The 16,927-nt window shown below is 41.6% G+C and overlaps 1 long non-coding RNA gene across 5 annotated transcripts in view; it reads left to right on the forward strand.

Annotated features, from left to right (window-relative positions):
• Positions 1-16,927, forward strand: part of LOC110256949 (uncharacterized) — an 879,371-nt gene that overhangs the window by 359,917 nt on the left and 502,527 nt on the right. For 2 of the 5 annotated variants that reach the window (XR_014830185.1, XR_014830186.1), the window contains one exon: positions 15,993-16,141. The exons of the other annotated variants lie outside the window; for them this stretch is intronic. This is a non-coding gene — a long non-coding RNA (uncharacterized LOC110256949). The remainder of the gene's footprint in view (positions 1-15,992; positions 16,142-16,927) is intronic. 5 annotated transcript variants of the gene reach the window in all.

Genomic DNA, 16,927 nt, shown 5'->3' on the forward strand with positions numbered 1-16,927 from the left:
TTGATAAGACATTTTAGGGGAATACCGGGGTCAGGAGAGTGACCCGCACAGATCTCTTCAAACTGGGAATCCCATTCCCAGTGGGGTTTGAAGGTTCAGGCTGGCAAAGTAAGTCCCCCTAGCGCTGCTTTGCTGACTACCCAACGCTATTCTCTTTCACACCCTGATCATGATTATAATTAATAATAACTATGTCATATAGCATGAATTGTCTATAATAGTCTACAAAACACTCTTCCCTCTTAAAAGAATCTTATTTAATTCCTTGAAGACTGGAAAGTAGACATGACCACCTGCCTCCCTTCATTCATGAGGAAACTGAGGTCCACAGAGGTTCAGCAAGGTTTCTCTGGTTACCTGGCATGTCAGCAAAAGAACCCACCCAAGACCCAGCTCTCCTGACTATGGGCCTTCCTCTTGATTACATTTCCTCTGTTGAGGGAGGTAAAACATGCTTTTTGGCGGGGAGGGGGACACCTCTGCAGCATGTAGAAATTCTGGGGCCAGGGATCAAATCTGAACCACAGCAGTGACCTGAGCCACGGCAGTGACAACGCCAGATCCTTAACCCACTAAGCCCCCAGGGAATCCCAAAAGCATGCTTTCTAATGTGTGTTTTATTTAAAGAAAACCTAATCCAAATTCATAGAAAATTCACTTTGAGATTCACAACAAAGTTCTTGGAATTATCGAGATCTCCAGTGTATGTAAAATCTGATCTAGTGTACAAGCTGCTGTTCATATTACTTTAGGAGCAACAACTTCCAGCCAAATATCTGTTCATCCAAGAGGGCTGAGGATGGGAAGGGAAGCCACTTTCTTTAATGGCAAATAAAAACAAAACAAAACCCTGTCAGATCTCTAAATAACCTTTGAGTGGCGCCCTTTGACCAATCCCCTTCTGGTGAGGGTGTGGTCAACCTTCAAGATGTAACGTATTTCATTGTTCAGATGCTGAGAACTTCAGTTCTCCAAGAGTTGTTTATCTTGTTTTAGGAATGATGGGAAAATTCAGTCGGGATTTGAGTCTTTTATTGTTGCTCTTACTAATGGTACCTTTTGAACGTTGATGAAAGAAAGCATTTTGATTGCTCAAGTTGGATTGGATCAGAGAAGACATCTAAAAAATCAGGCAAAATCATTCTATTAACAAGATTAGTTCAGAGGTTGATGACTAAAGAAAACAGAGAGAACCGAAAAGGAAAGACCCAAAGAACTTTCATTAGACTAAGCCCATCTTATTAAAAGCTCAACCTTGTGGTCTTCCAGTCACATCAGTGAAATTGGCTGCTTGCAGCTTGTGATTAAAGCTATGTCTGTAACAATAGCAAAATACTGAGTTGAAAAGTGGAGTTGAAAAGTGAGAGACTCAATTAACAAACTTTTTTTTCTTTTTCCTGAAAGATGCCGAACAACTGGTTTTGTAGGATTTTCTTCATTAACCTGACTGACAGAAAACCAACCACTTGGTCTGGTGTCACAGGGAAATGGTCCATGAAGTCTTCTGGGAGATTTATTCTCTTTCCTTTTAAATGTTCATTTGCAGATTTTTTTTTTTCTTCCTGAAGTTTTACAATGATCCCTATGCTTTCTGAGAACACTATCCAAAGTTTTCCGTGGATTTTAGGGCAGCTTAATTAAATGCACCCCTAGTGTCCTGAAAGAAATAACTTTATTCAGTGGTTATCACAATTTCTTCATTTCCCAATTTTTGCTTAAACTGATCCGTCTGTGTGTTTGAGGATCAGTGTGGGTGGGAAATCCAATTACATCAATATTTTATTTTCAGAAAAATAGCAGGCAGGAGGGTCCACTGAGACCCATTACATTTTCGGAGTTCTGTACAATTGAGTGCTGTTAAATAAACCATTGGCATATAATCAACTGCCATTTATTCTAGTGCAGAATGATCTGTTAGAGTGGATGGAAACCACTCAATGCCATCGACAGATAGTTCCTAGCCTTAAATTAGTTAGCCTATTTTTGTAATGAATAGAGACTTAATTTGAGTTTCCTCATCCTGGGAACATGAAACAAAATTATATCATACAGTGAGTAACGGTTTGAAAAATTTTTAATTTAGTTTGGCACCGCAGGTTCTTCTAATTACTGCTGACTCTTCACACAGTAGAGACAGTGACCCCGAGCCCAGGAGCAAAACAGCTGCCTCTCACCTGCAGACTCATTATCGAACTAATTATTCTTCAAATAATTTTGTAATATTCATGCGGAACCTCATTCTGGACCTATAAATATAGGCTGAAGTCATTAATAATGTGCTGTCCTGTATGCGCCCCCTCCCTTCCCACCCCATGTTGTAGATCACGCATGCCCTGAACACCTGGGAAGGAAGTTTCTCTGGTTTTGAAAAAAATTTTTTATGTTTTGAGTTAGCATTCTGAATTTGTGTTTCCAAATCCAGAGTGGCCAGTTTTGCTTGTGGGCCAAAGAGTGTTTATTCAAACCTTGAATTAGTCATTAACATCTGGAAATTGGAGATTTGACATAAGAATCAGCATTCCTGACTTTTGCTAGGGATTGGACAGTCTGGCAGTGCTTAACTGCCTTTTCCAAGAGATACCCCTTAGCTGGGACTAGGTCATAAGTTCCCCTTTCAGAGTGGGCATGTGCTTCCCACAGCTCCTTAGCCAACATGAGGTCTAGGCATCAGCTACTGGTCATCGTTCTGTACGTGTTTCCATTCATTCATTTTACTTCTTACCTGCTTCTAAGGATTTTAATTTCATGGGCTTTGAGCATTCTTACTTTTAGAGGTCCCATTTCACATCATATTAAATATATTTAATCCATATGCCACATTAAATAGAGATTTTTGGGGGAGGGTGCCAAAAAGAATTGGGTAAGGCTCTCATAGTTTCTCCTTTGAAAATAATTTCAAATTTTTCCATCCTTACATTTTGGAGTGTGTGTCTCTTTTTAGATATAGATAATAAAATATATAATACAGATAGGTATGCATACCTAAATAATTCCTACATATATGTAAAATATGTGTATGCATATAATATACAATATAAATAAATAATATGCACCCCTTAAACTTTCAGATATTATCATAGGCCCTTTAAAAGTGCATCGGCTTAAGACACTGCCTGAATTGCTTCAGGAATCAAAGGGTCCTCCAGCTTTCCGTAGATATTTTGATGTTGTGATCTCTGGCTAGGCACAAATTGGCACTTTAGCCAGAGTAGGAGCCTGGACTGTGTCCCAAGGGATGAGGGAGGCAGAGTGCACTGACACAGGAGTAGGGGGAGGAGTGTGGCTTCCTAGATCTTTCTGAGGTCTTGAGTTTGGGGAACCTGTATCCTCATGGATACTAGTCAGGTTTATTATTGCTGAGCCATGACGGGAAGAGCGTGTTTGTAGAATTTTAACTGAACCTGAACCATGTATTAATTTTAGATTTCAGAGCTTTCTTTTTAGAGCCAATGCATTTATTTTCTTTAGCACCCCAAGTCTTTGATTTGCCCTTGACATTCTCTTAGGCCCAAAGCATGTGTCTTTGTTGACTCAGGAGATGGTACCTCCTCAGTGAACAGACTGATGGTGTTGTCTCTGAGGTCTGTAGGGTTTCTGGATGGATGGTCAATGCCTCTCTCTGACTTTCAGTGACTCAGCTTCTCCTCCCAGGTTTTAGCAGAAGATGCCCAGAGAGAGCTGCTTTTTAATGTGACTTTCTTGAAAAGTCCCTGAACCCAACCAAGTCCATGACAAATCGCAGGCCCCTTGATGGGATGAGGAGGAATTTAGCACAAGGAAAACGGCTTCTTAATATGCCTGTACAACACCCATAAATCACTGTTTCTCTCAGTGTTGCCCATAGTATTAAAAGGTAGAATCAATTGGGAGCTTATTACAAAAGCTGATTCCCAGTTCCACCTCATACTCACTGAAATTTTAAGCTGAGAAAGAATTCTGGGTACCTTTTAACTTGATGATTAAAAAAAAAAAACTTCATTTCCTGTAATGCTATTAGCATTTTATTTGTTTGTAATGATGGACACCAAACCACAATAGTATTAGCAACACCTGCGACTTAGCAGCGGAAATCATAGATGTTTTCATATCACATTACAATGTTTATGGATACTTCAAAAGCAGGATAGTTACAAGATAAATAACTAGATCTTGTTACTTTATGTAGTAATAAAGAAGTTTATGTATTGTTATATCACCTGTATGTTTACTATTTTTATAATTGCATCTTGACATTAGTTTTTCTTGTATTTTATTTTAGGTATTTAAAAATTTTCTTCTGAAAAGGTATCCATAGACTTTACTAAAGTGCCAAAGAGATTGATGTCACAAAGTGAAGAGTGTGGACTGGAGCTGAGATCTGGCTGATAAGCCAATCAACTGCTCAAAGATCAGGAGCAAGGAGATTCCAGGCTAGGGGAGGAGTTGAAGCAAAAGACCGGGGTGGGAAAAGACCCAGGAATTTTTAAGATCAGAAAGAAGCCAGGGAGGCTGAAACAGAGGGCATGGAAAAGTGGATGTAGATGGGGTTGAGGAAATAAACAGGCTCAGAGAAGGGGTGTGGATTTTACTCTGTGTGATTGGAAGCAATTAGAATTGTTCAACAAGGAGTGATATGATTAAGGGTGTAGAGTAGAAAGGTTTTTTTTTTTTTCTTTTTTTTGAGGAAAGGTGTTTTCAAGTGCAAAAAATCCCATAAAATTCTAGGTATAAGTGGAATTATAAAAGATAAACATATGAAAATACCATTCTCTTAAAATTGTTATGTAAAAGTACATGTATGTTTTTAAAACATTAAATAACAAGATCTAGGGTAGAGGTAATAATTGCTACGGTGTAGCAAGAAGAGAAGCTGAAAATAGAACAAAGTTGTAAGATTCACACTTCATAATTTCAGAATTTAGGACAAGGCTACCCTAATGAAGACAATGTGGTTTTGGAACAAGGAGAGACATACAGAATAATGAATAGAATTTACAGTATAGAAATAAACCCTTGTATTCATTGTCAACTGCTTTTCAACAAGGGTGCCAAAATAATCCAATGTGGAAAGAATAGCCACTTTAATAAATGATACTGGGACAACTGCATAGCCATGTGTTAAAAAAAGGTGACCCCCTTCCTCACACGATACATTGGAGATGGATCCTAGACCTAAACAGAAGAGCTACAGCTCTAAAACTTCTAGAAGGAAGTGTAGGAATAAAAGCTTCATGACTTTTACTTAGGCAATGATTTCTTTGATATGACATCAAAAGTACAAGTGACAAAAGAAAATAATAAATAACATAGACTTCATCAAAATTAAAAACTTTTATGCCATGAATGATGCCATCAAGAAAATGGTAACCTGCAGAATAGAAGATATTTACCAATTGTATATCTGATAAGTTATCAGCCTCCCTCCATATATAGGAAGAACTCTTAGAACTCAGAATCGAAAGGGACAAAGAACCCAATTAAAAGGTAGGCAAAGGATTTGAGTAGATATTTCTCCAAAGAAGGAATACAAATAACCAATAAACACATGAAAAGATGCTCAACATCACTAGCCATAAGGAAAATGCACATCAGAATCACAGATACCACTTCTCACTATCACTTCGCATTTGAGTGTAATCAAAATGACAGAGTATGACACGTGTCAGTGAGAATATGGAGAAATTGGAACCTTCACACACACATGGCTGATGGGGGATGCAAAATGTTGCAGCCACTTCGGAAAAAGCGTGGCACTTCCTCAAAAGGTTAAACACAGAGTTGCCATGTGACCTAGCAACTCGGCCTCTAGGTGTCTCCCCCATAAATGGAAGCATATGTCTACACAAAAACTCTCATTCAGATGTTTGTGGCAGCATTACTCACAGTAGCCCCAAAGTGGACACAACCCAAATGTCCATCCCCTTCTGAATTGAAAAAGAAAATGTGACAATCTATGTAATCAAATGCCACTGGACAGTAAAAAGGAACGAAATAGTGATGCAAACTGAACCTGGATGAACCTCAAAAACATCACGCTCTGTGTGAGAACCCAGTCACAAAATAGCACGCATGGTACAAAGCCACATGTAGGCAAAAGCTGAATGTCTATTAGGGGTTACCTGGGGCTGGGAAGGTGGAAGTAAAATGGGGAAGTGACTTCTAATGAGTAGAGGGTTCCTTTTACGGTGAGGAAACTGTTCCACAAATTAGATCGTGGTCGTGGTTTCAGAACTCTGTGAACATACTAAATACCACTGAGTTTTTATACTTTGTGGAGTTTATGGAATGTAAATGAAATCTCAACAAAGCTGTTAAAAAGGACAAGAATAGAACCAGAGAAACCATAGTTAGAAGTTTCTATAATAGTCCAGGAGTGAGGTGACGATGACTTGGATTGGGGGGCAGTTATGGAGATGGAGAGAAGTGAATAGATTTGGGACCTCTATGTTTTGGTAGAAGAGCTGTTAAGACTTGCTGGTGGAGTGGAGAGGGATAGTGGGGGAGGGAGAAATCTTAGAGGCGGAGCAGGTGTGGATCTCCATGCGTGGCCCTGTTCTGTACATCCATCATTCTACAAGTGAGTGGTCTGTGAGCATATGCACATGGGCCATTTGGTGTCTAGATGGCTGGCTCATGGCACGGGCATCTTCGGAGACCAAACTATAGTTATCTGCCTGATGATTGATGATGTAGTATCGACTTTGCTAGAGAACAAAGGGAAGTGTCCACGATTCAGTTAAGAATGTCTCTGAATTTTCTCTTCAATTCTGGAAAAGTTGGCTGTTTGAAGGACTCTTGAAGAGAAAAGCCATTTCAGTCCACAATGTTCCTATATAGGTCAAAATCATCTTTCTTGCTCATAAGCATTTCCTCTGAGTGTCGAGGGTCTGCTTTCAAGTTTAAAGCAGCTTTTTAGTGGTGTCGTCTCTTTTAAAACTGGATCAGAAGGTGAATGTTCTGGAGAGACTAAAATCACCTGGGTAACCATTATAAAAGAGACAGCCCATTTAAAGACCACGGTGCGACTGAGATATGAAGCTTTCAGTGTAAATTCAGCCTAAGCTGGGAACATTTATTTCCCTTCCCCGCTGGTTTTCATGATGAGAAATAAGACCAGATACTTGAAGAAGGGGGGTGAATTTCAAATCCAAAGTGATTTTCTTTCCATCAGAATCCAGCTTGAGCATCATCACCAAGAGACTTGTGAAATGCATGGCCTCCCTGAAAGAAGGTGCTGGTTTTGCTGAAAGTGACAAATTGCCACCCAGCATCCTTGTTTTATTTCTGAAAACTTATGAGCACTGTGTATAGTCAGGGGACCTAGAAAGGCAGAGCAAACTGTAGGTTCATGCAAGAGAAAGTGAAGCTGCCTGGGCTCCTGGAGTCTTTTTACTCCCAAAGCAAAGTATGAGAGTAAAAATCCTTTGAAGATGGACTATCACCTGGATGGAATGCAGCATGTAACTTCTGTGAGGTAGGCAAGAGGGAAGAAAGAAAGCATGGTCTCCCCTAAAGTTCTGGATACTGAGTCACTTCATCAGTGGTAACATTGTAGTGTCATGGTCATGAATGCTAACTCTGACTTGACTGCCTTGTTTAAGTCCCAAGTTCCTTGCTTATGATCTGCCCATTTTAAGACAAATTACATAACATACATTCTGTGCTATAGGTTCTATATCTTATGATGCAGGGCAGTACTACCTAACTCAAAGGGTTGCTTTGAGGATAAAATGAATGTGTGTGTGTGAAATGCTTAGCACAGTTCCTTGGCACGTAGTACATGCTTGATAAGTATTAGCTATGGTCGTTTACTGAGTAATAATTCTATGTAATAGAATGTGCAGAGAATGTTGTAGATTCTGGGGATGCAATAGTAGACAGGACAGAAAAGAACTCTGTACTTGGCAGAGCTTATATTGGAGTGTTATTTGCACAAACATCCTCATGGCATAGGAGGTCCAGAGGCAAGAGATACTGTTCAGAACTGTCCAGTTTCCAATTCTTCTGTGAGGATAGGGAGTTTATTTATGCCAAAGACATACAGCTTGTATGCATATATATTTAAAAGTCAAAAAGTGATTCTCAAATGTGGGCAGAATCGTGGCTGCCTGAATGAATCACCTGTACTGATGGGAGCCATTAGGGGTGGGGATAAGTCTGTCAATCACTGGCTCCAACCTCAGGAGGTGCTGAGTGTGCCAAGACCTTTGTTCCTGGGTTGGGAGTGGCTGTGCTAAGAAAGGGAACGAGTCCAGAGGCAGGTTTTCCAAAGAGAATTATAGTTGTGACGGTTTGGGATGTTTGTCTCCTTTCAGTCCCATTATTTCTTTCTCTTTTAACTCCTCCTGGAAATAGAGAGTCAGAATCACAATGCATTATTAGTATTTGTCATGAGGAGGAATCAGTATTAACGAGAGTGGGGGAGGCTTATGATCAGAAAATTGGAAAGATCTCATGTGCTCCTTTGAAAGGCAAAGTTAGTAGTAGGAGGAAAAATCCCATCATCCCCTTCCCAGGGATGGAGCCCAGACTGAGATTCCATGATCTTGACCGATAGCCGTCTCTGGTGGAGGGACTGAAAGGTCACTCAGTAGAGAAAGTAATTACTTTCTGCCATCCTCTGGACTCCATGTATAGTCTTCATCAACTACTGGTACCATTCCTTTCTGTAGGATATAACATCCTCTGTCTTATCACTCCTGTTATGTTGGGGGAAGGATGGAAGGGTGGATTCAAATATTTCCTTTTTTTTTTTTTTTTTTTTTTTTTATTTCTTGGGCCACTCCCGCGGCATATGGAGGTTCCCAGGCTAGGGGTCAAATCGGAGCTGTAGCCACCGGCCTACACCAGAGCCACAGCAAAGCGGGATCCGAGCTGTGTCTGCAACCTACACCACAGCTCATGGGAAAACCGGATCCTTAACTCACTGAGCAAGGCCAGGGATCGAACCTGCAACCTCATGGTTCCTAGTCGGATTCGTTAACCACTGTGCCACGGTGGGAACTCTGATTCAAATATTGCTTGAAAATCTGTTGGCTACAACCTGTTGTCTTTGGCCAGTCTTAGTTCCAATCCAGAGAACTTGAGTCAATTACCTATGATTATTCACAACTCGCTAAGGTAATAGCATCTGCCTTGAGAGGAGTGATTTTAAAAAAGCCACCAAAATCTACAATCCCATGCCTGTATAGGCCTGTGTGTATATGCATTAATTAGAAAATTGTCCAATGTATGTGTATATGGGAGTTCTTACATTGTGTTGTTAGCTAGTGAAAAACTCTACTTTCTGATAAAATCAATTTATCCTATCATAATGAGGAACATAAAATTATTGGGTTCAGCAGTCATTAAACTGAGGGATTCAACTCATACTCATTATGTGGCCTTGGATATATACTGTTGCCTTCTAAGGATCAGTTTTCTCATTTGGGAAATGGGAATTCTAATACCCAACTCATGGAATTTTTATGAGGATCATGAGACGTGTTTAAAATTACTTGGTAGACTTGGAAGGGCCACACAAATATAAGGGATCATGTCACGATGGGTCCTCACAAGTTCACACGTCCTCTGCTCCCTGAGCAGTGGCTGCCACCCAGCGCCTTGATGCTGGTAAGTTGAATTGAATTACTGGAATGATCTGGCTCATGTCTTGTTTTCTGTTTCTTTCCCCTTTCTTATCGTTTGTAGAGCTACCATTTACTACAACAATATGGCTCAAGTGATTGATCTCAATTGTAAATTGTAAATGTGACCAAGCTGATGATGATGGTTTAAAAATCATCAGTTACTCCCAATTGCTCATGGACCAGAGTCCAAGCCCCCTAGCTTCCTTTCCTGTCCTCTGGCCTCATCCCTAAACTCTGGTGATACCATCCTACTTCCAATCCATACCTGGCTCCCCTTTCCCCACCCTGACTCCACCCCCAGAAGCACAGGGCATTCAATTTAATGCTCGGGTGCAGTTACTCATTCTATTCTCTCTGTCTGGAAGCTCCTTCCAACATTGAGGCTAACTCTCAGCCTTCAAGGTATAGCTCAACCATCGGCTCCTCTGGGAAGTCTTCCCCAACCCCCAGCTCCAACTGAGGAGTCAGACTCAGTGTTTCCAGCACCCCAGGGCCTCAGCCCTGTTGTAATGCTTGCCACGTAATCTTGAAATGATCTGCTCACTATAATCAGACCTCCTTGGAGACAGACATGCTGTCTTTTCTGTATCATAGTCTCCTTGATGTGTAGCACAATGCTTGGGACAGGAGGTGCTCAATACAAATTGAACTGAATTCTTGAAAACTCTCTGAATCAATTAGTACACAATCCAAAGCGGCAGAAATCACTCTGATTATTATTCATTAATCCATCTGCAGTATCTTTTTATTAAAGTATAGTTGATTTACAGTGTTTTTTAAATTTCTGTTGTATAGCCATGTGACCCAGGCACACAGTTTCCTGTGCTGTACAGTAGGACACCCTTGCCCATCCATTTCAAATGTAACAGTTTGCATACACCAAGCCCCGACTCCCCACCCTTCCCACTCCCTACTCCTTCCTTCCTTGGCTACCACAAGTCTGAGCTCTGTGGCCCTGATCTGCCTGCTTTGTAGATTGGTTCATTTGTGCCATATTTTAGATTCCACAACAAATAAGTGGTATTGTATGGTATTTGTCTTTATCTCTCTGACTTCACTTTGTCTGAGAATCTTTAGTTCCATCCATGTTGCTGCAAATGGCATTCTTTTGTCCTTTTTATGGCTGAGCAGTATTCCACTATGTGTATACCACATCTTATTAATCCATTCATCTGTCAGTGGACATAGTTTCCATGTCTTGGCTTATACAGGGAATTCTTTGTACAGGTGATAGAAAGGCTGACAAGTAGAACAGGAAACAATGAGGCAAATCAAAGAGTAGACACAGAAGAAGTTGTTACCTCTCTAGGGGGGGGCTGGGGTTGCCAGGACTATAGGGTTGGGGCCTCCAGGTACAACCTGGAACTGAGGAGAGTCTACTTAGAGAGAGCTGGAACCTCTACTGCCAAAGATGATGCCCAAAGCAGAGACAGGGAGAGAAGCCCCATGCTTTTCCCCTGCCCTCTGCCCTATGTTCTCCTGCCACTTGCTTTCATTGGCTGCATCCAGGTGGAAGTCAGCCTAGTGATGCAACCCAGGGAAGGGTGATGAAAGGACCTGAGGGTGAACAGGCCTGTGGGACCAGCTCACTCTGGGAAGAAGTGAGATGTAGAAAGAAAAACTAACCATATATGCAATCCTCTCTTTGAACAGTGTTGACTTAGTGCACTTGCTCATGACTGTTTTTCAGCTGTGACGCACAGATGATGGTGACTTGCAGGTCATGCCCCCATGAATGTCATGGATGTGCCCAGGGTTATTAGCCCTTGCCAGTGCACACCTCTTCTCCTTTCCCATGATTCAGGAAGGACATTTGGAGTCACAGAAGTGAGAGTGGCAGTGTTAGGGGAGATAGAAAAGAATGAATCACTGCAGGTAAATTAGCTATGACAGGGAGACATTTCATAACCAACCCAACTGTCCCAGTTTCCTGCCATGAAGGGATTGAGAACCACAAGGCATGGCTTGCATATTTTTGCTTCCTGTATAAATGAAGCCACTGATGTCTACAAGTAGAATGAGAAAGTGAAGGAGGATTCTAGAGAATTCATGTTTTAAATTTGAGCTTCAACTTTTTTGTGTGGACGACATCTACACTGCACTACAGAGATAAAACATTTCAAGAGAACAAAATGTATGCAGACCTTACTTTCCATGAATGGTTCAACATACATATAATATGTTAGTCCTGAAATCCTGATGTGTCTTCACAATATTCTTTTCACATTACAACTATTTTTTTTAAATATATAGTATGATCACTGTTTTTTTTTTTATTTTTTATTAATCTGGGCTGTTTTGGAGCTCCACAATCATTATTTTAAAGGACTTAAATTTTTTTTTTTTTGTCTTTTTTTGCTATTTCTTTGGGCCGCGCCCGCGGCATATGGAGGTTCCCAGGCTAGGGGTCGAATCGGAGCTGTAGCCACTGGCCTATGCCAGAGCCACAGCAATGCTGGATCCGAGCTGTGTCTGCAACCTACACCACAGTTCACGGCAATGCCGGATCGTTAACCCACTGAGCAAGGGCAGGGACCGAACTCGCAACCTCATGGTTCCTAGTCGGATTCGTTAACCACTGCGCCATGACGGGAACTCCTTAAAATTTTTTTTTAATGGCCACACCTGCAGCGTATGGAAGTTCCTGGGCCAGAGACTGAATCCGAACCACAGCTGCGACCTGTCCCACAGCTGTAGCAATACTGGATCCTTAACCAGCTGTACCACAGTGGGAACTCCAGGAGTTAAATCTTTTAAAATAATCAAATGATGTACAATACCTCTCCTTCTCCGGGATCGGCATTATATTTTTAAACTTTAGATTAGAAGAAGTATGAAAGTGCAAAAGTAAAGAGAATCTTGCTTACGTTGGTGATTCTTTAATCACGTGGTTGTTGAACACATAAAATATCTCCCATTTTCCATTTAAAAATGCATAGATTCAAGACTGCTCTATTTTATTTCCAGCATGCTACACATCAGAACATATAAAAGGATTTATTTATTTGCTCACTTGCTTGTTGTCGTTCTACACTCACAGTGGTGGTGGTTGGGGGATGGGGGCGGGGGGTTCTTTCTGTCTCGTTCTTTGCTCTAACCCATCGCCTGGAACAGTGCCTGGCACACCGCAGTGGCTCGCTAAATATTTGTTGGTGACCCACCACATTCCTCTTTGCCTTACTCTGGAATAAAATATGAGAAAGAGGAAGAGATTGACCTTATTGGCAAACACCTTCCTGGAAAGGTATTGTCTAGACCTTGCTCTACTCCACTGAGCTGGGCCAAACCTCAAAACAAGCACTTGTGTGTGCAGACACTCCAAGGAGAGAGAGCCTGCTCACTGCAAGCTGTTTCTCAGTGTTGCCAAAAGGTCAGCACTCTCAATTATGACATATATTTGAAAAGGAGGAAGTCCTGTCTATATGGCAATATATTCCATGGTGTCTAATTTGTTTGCTGTAATAAGGCCAGGCTCAGTTATTGATGAATCAATCATCCGTGTCTTGTACGTTGATGATACCACCTAAGTCCCTCTCTCAAGATAATGGTATTGCATATGGAGATTGGTGCTGGGCTGTATATTATTAAACTCCATAAACATGTTGAACATTAATTGCTACTGCTGTGCAAGAAAACTTTTTTTTCCTTTTTGTGATGGAGAGTTAAGTCATTTATGCAGGATGACTCAAGCCGTGTCTCTAGGCAGCCAGTGAAATGCTGCTAAATCAATCCATATGGCCGTGTCTGTGAGAGAATCAATTGTATGACCTGCATGGGTGAATGATACAGGGCGTCTGAGCCGCACTGAGTTCTTTCCTGCTGTAAGTGGACCAGCCCTGGAGGCTATGTTTCTACATCCCTCATGGGGGAAAAAAAGCAGGAACAATTACAAGGTCAATTTAAACAAAAAATAAATGCTCATCTCAATTAATTCACATGAATAGAACTTTTCCTTGATTTTCTTTATGTGTTCTCCCTCCCATATCCAGATAACGGGCTTAATGCTCCATTTCACTTTTCTGGCACCAAATTAGGCTCGGTTCAGAGGAAATAAATGTCTTCTTAGAAAGACAGGGGGCGAGGTTTGGGGCCAGGCCTGGGACAGGAGGCCTGAGCTGTGAGTTCCCTGGAGAACCAGTGTACTAAGTCGGCATGCTTGGATTCCCTTCTTTCTGTGACTTAGAGTCTTGCTTTAACTCTTTGACTTAATTTTTTTCTTATGGTCTTACAATGCATTCATTACCTTTAAAATTGTTTCAAAGAGCAGCTTGGGAAAAATGTGATCGGGGAAGCAACCGCTTTTCCCTTGCTCTCTGTCTCTCTAAGTCCCTGGCTTTACTTCTGGCTCGCTTTGCTTGTACTGCATTAAGGAATGATAACACTTCCTTGATTGTAAGTGCTCACCTACATTTTCTAAACAGAAAGACATATCATAACTGGTAGATTTAGGAGTTCCCATTGTGGTTGAGTGTGTTAAGAACCCCACAGAGTGTCTGAGAAGATGCAGGTTTGAAACCTGGCCCTGCTCAGTGGGTTAAGGATCCAGCGCTGCCCGGAGCTGCAGTGTAGGTCACAGATGGGGCTCGGATCCAGCGTTGCTGTGGCTGTGGCGTCGGCCTCAGCTGCAGCTCTGATTCAGCTCCTAGCCTGGGAACTTCCATATGCTGCAGGTGTGGCCTTAAATAAATAAATAAATAAATAAATAAATAGTAGATTCAGCATTTAGCTTTCCCTAATACATCCACATATGATATTTACATGGATTGGTAGACTAAAGAATAATCTGATTTACATAGATTTATTAGAATTTGATAAATGACTCTTAGTTCTCAATGGAAACCTAGCTGGACGATATCTTGGAATGTCCTACTTGGGCAGTGAAAAAAAAAATTGGATCATTTGGAATGTGGTGCAGGCTCAAGCCGTATGAGTTTTTCGATCCTTGATTCTTCCACTGGCAAGTGTGAATTGGAAAATCTGGATGACCCATGTTTTAACTGAGTCTTGTGGAGGACCCTTATTGTTTTCCTCGGAATTCCTTCATCCAACCCTAATTCTGGTATCGTTAGTTTCCTCTTTTAGAGGGAGGGCAGAGGGAGTTCCCTTTACACCATTTTGTCTGACTCTGGCTGGGGAGACCAGTGGCCTCACCCCTGGGGCGTAGAGGTAGTCAGGTGACCTAGATCTGATTACTTGTACTACCCCGCCCCCCGGGTTATGGGGCTTGGCCCAGGGATGAGTTTGAGATGCAAACCAAGTCAATAACAATTTTTCCACGGAAATTTCTGCATGGACACACTCTATTCCCTCTCAGGTTGCATCTCAGGTGAGATGGAGTAAGCCCGGCATTTTCTACCTGAGCATTCTCTCAGCCTATCCTCACTTGTGGAGAGGATGTACCGTAAGCAGAGATTTAGGGCAACACATGACGAGAAGAGGTGGGATGGGGGAGAGAGAGACAGAGAAGAGCCAGACAGAGAACACAGAAAGAGAGACAGAAACAGAGTCAAACATGAGAGTGAGCTAATGAAAATGTCTAAGTGCTCATATTCCATTATTCCTTGAAGCCAGCTCCTCCTCTGGACTCTCCTTGTTATGTGTGCCCATCACATTTCATCTGGCTTCAAGTTAGTTTTCTGTCAGTTGCCACCAGATAGATTCAGACGAATAGGTAACATCCAATATTAAGCACCAATCGCTGCCTTGTTTGCTATAACGTCTCAGATGCTTAGGAGAGCCAGGGCTCAGGAGAACATAGAATGACCCTGTGGAGAATTCCAGGCAGCTCTGAAGCAGACAGTGAGGAGAAGTTGGCAGGAAGTTGTATTTACATCTCAACCTTAGATACAAGTGACTTGTCATCTCAGCTGATGCCTTGATATTCTTCTGTCATCCCCCGAGATCTTTTAGGACATGGCTTTTCTTTCTCTCAATTCTGTTTTTTATTTCTTTTTCTTTTCCATGTACAGCTGCCAACAGTTGCTTTTTTTGTTTTCTGGCTCATGTCCCTTATTTCTGTGTCCCCTATTTTGAGAGATGTATGCATGAGTGATCATTATGATCAAGCCATGGAGATGATTCCTTTTGAGACAGCGGCTGAAAAGCAGGGGAAAATATATTTCCCCTAACTCTCCAGGAATGTGAGGAGCTAGTCAGCCCATGATTCTTTGATAAGTTAGTGATGGAAATCTTTGATTTTGGCCCTGATCTCTGCCTTCTACAGATTTTATGACTCTGCTTTGGGAAGATTAGCTGCCTTCTCTACAGAAGACTCCAGGTCTGACCTTGCAATGTGGCCTTGGAAATGTGAATCATGGCTAGGAGGTGAGGAGGAGGATGGAGTCTCTTCTGCTCATCTCTAAAAACTCTATAATCATCTTTCAGATGGTTCAAGGTCCTGCTGTGTTGTGTGGTGGTTCATTTCCTGGTTCTGTGGCCATTTTTGATAGCTGGTGAGAAGGATTGCAGAGGAGAGAGCCCTTCAAGGTGATTTGAAGCTTGAGGTCTCCCACTTATCACCGTTGTCACCAGAGGTACAGTTTCATCATAACGTTTGCTCGGGAGGGGATTGGTGAGGAGGGAAGGAGAGTTGGACCCCAAGTCAGAGAGACTGGGATGGAGCATCAGCTTTGCTCTAATTAACTCTGAGGCCCTGGGCATGTTCCTTCCATTTTCCAACTCACGGATTAAGCCTTTTTGTAATAAAGGAGATGGCAGTGCCTGCTTCATGGAGTTATTGTGTGAGTTGAAATAAAGATGAGTTAAATCTGAAAGTCTGTGGATGGAAGTGAGTGGCTCCAAGACAAAGGCCTTCTCTTTAGTAAGATGCTGTACCTTAAGAAATAGCACCTTCTGGGAGTGCAACACAAAATCAAAATCAACTCTGCTTAGTGGAATTTGTTTGTTTGGGAAAATACATTTTACTAGGAAACAGCAGTTTGAAGAGTTAGAAAATGCTGCATTCAAAATCTTTGCATAGTTTTAAAATGCAAAACTATGTCTATATCAGTGGGACAGGTGACAACTATAGATTGAGCTAACACGCCCCTTCATGGTGAGGAGTAATCACTTCAAATTTGTCAATATGTATGCACTAGTTTTGTGTATTCTGAATTATTGCATCATAATTTCAGAAAACTCAGTGTTGACATGTAGATCCTTGCAGTTCTATTGGTTAGAGTGGCCAGTGCTAAGTTTTCTCTCGCGAGAAATTAGGATATCAGTTTTCTTGGTGTGTGGACCTTTGTGCACTCGTGCACACACAACAAAGGACTGGGGTATTGAAGTTCCTGAATTAGAGTCATTATAATCATCTCAGA

Source organism: Sus scrofa, chromosome 15, assembly GCF_054392235.1.
Source record: "Sus scrofa isolate SSC_HxYL_T2T_F1_AM1 chromosome 15, Sscrofa_HxYL_maternal_Yorkshire_Landrace_v2.0, whole genome shotgun sequence".
Taxonomy (NCBI): Eukaryota; Metazoa; Chordata; class Mammalia; order Artiodactyla; family Suidae; genus Sus; species Sus scrofa.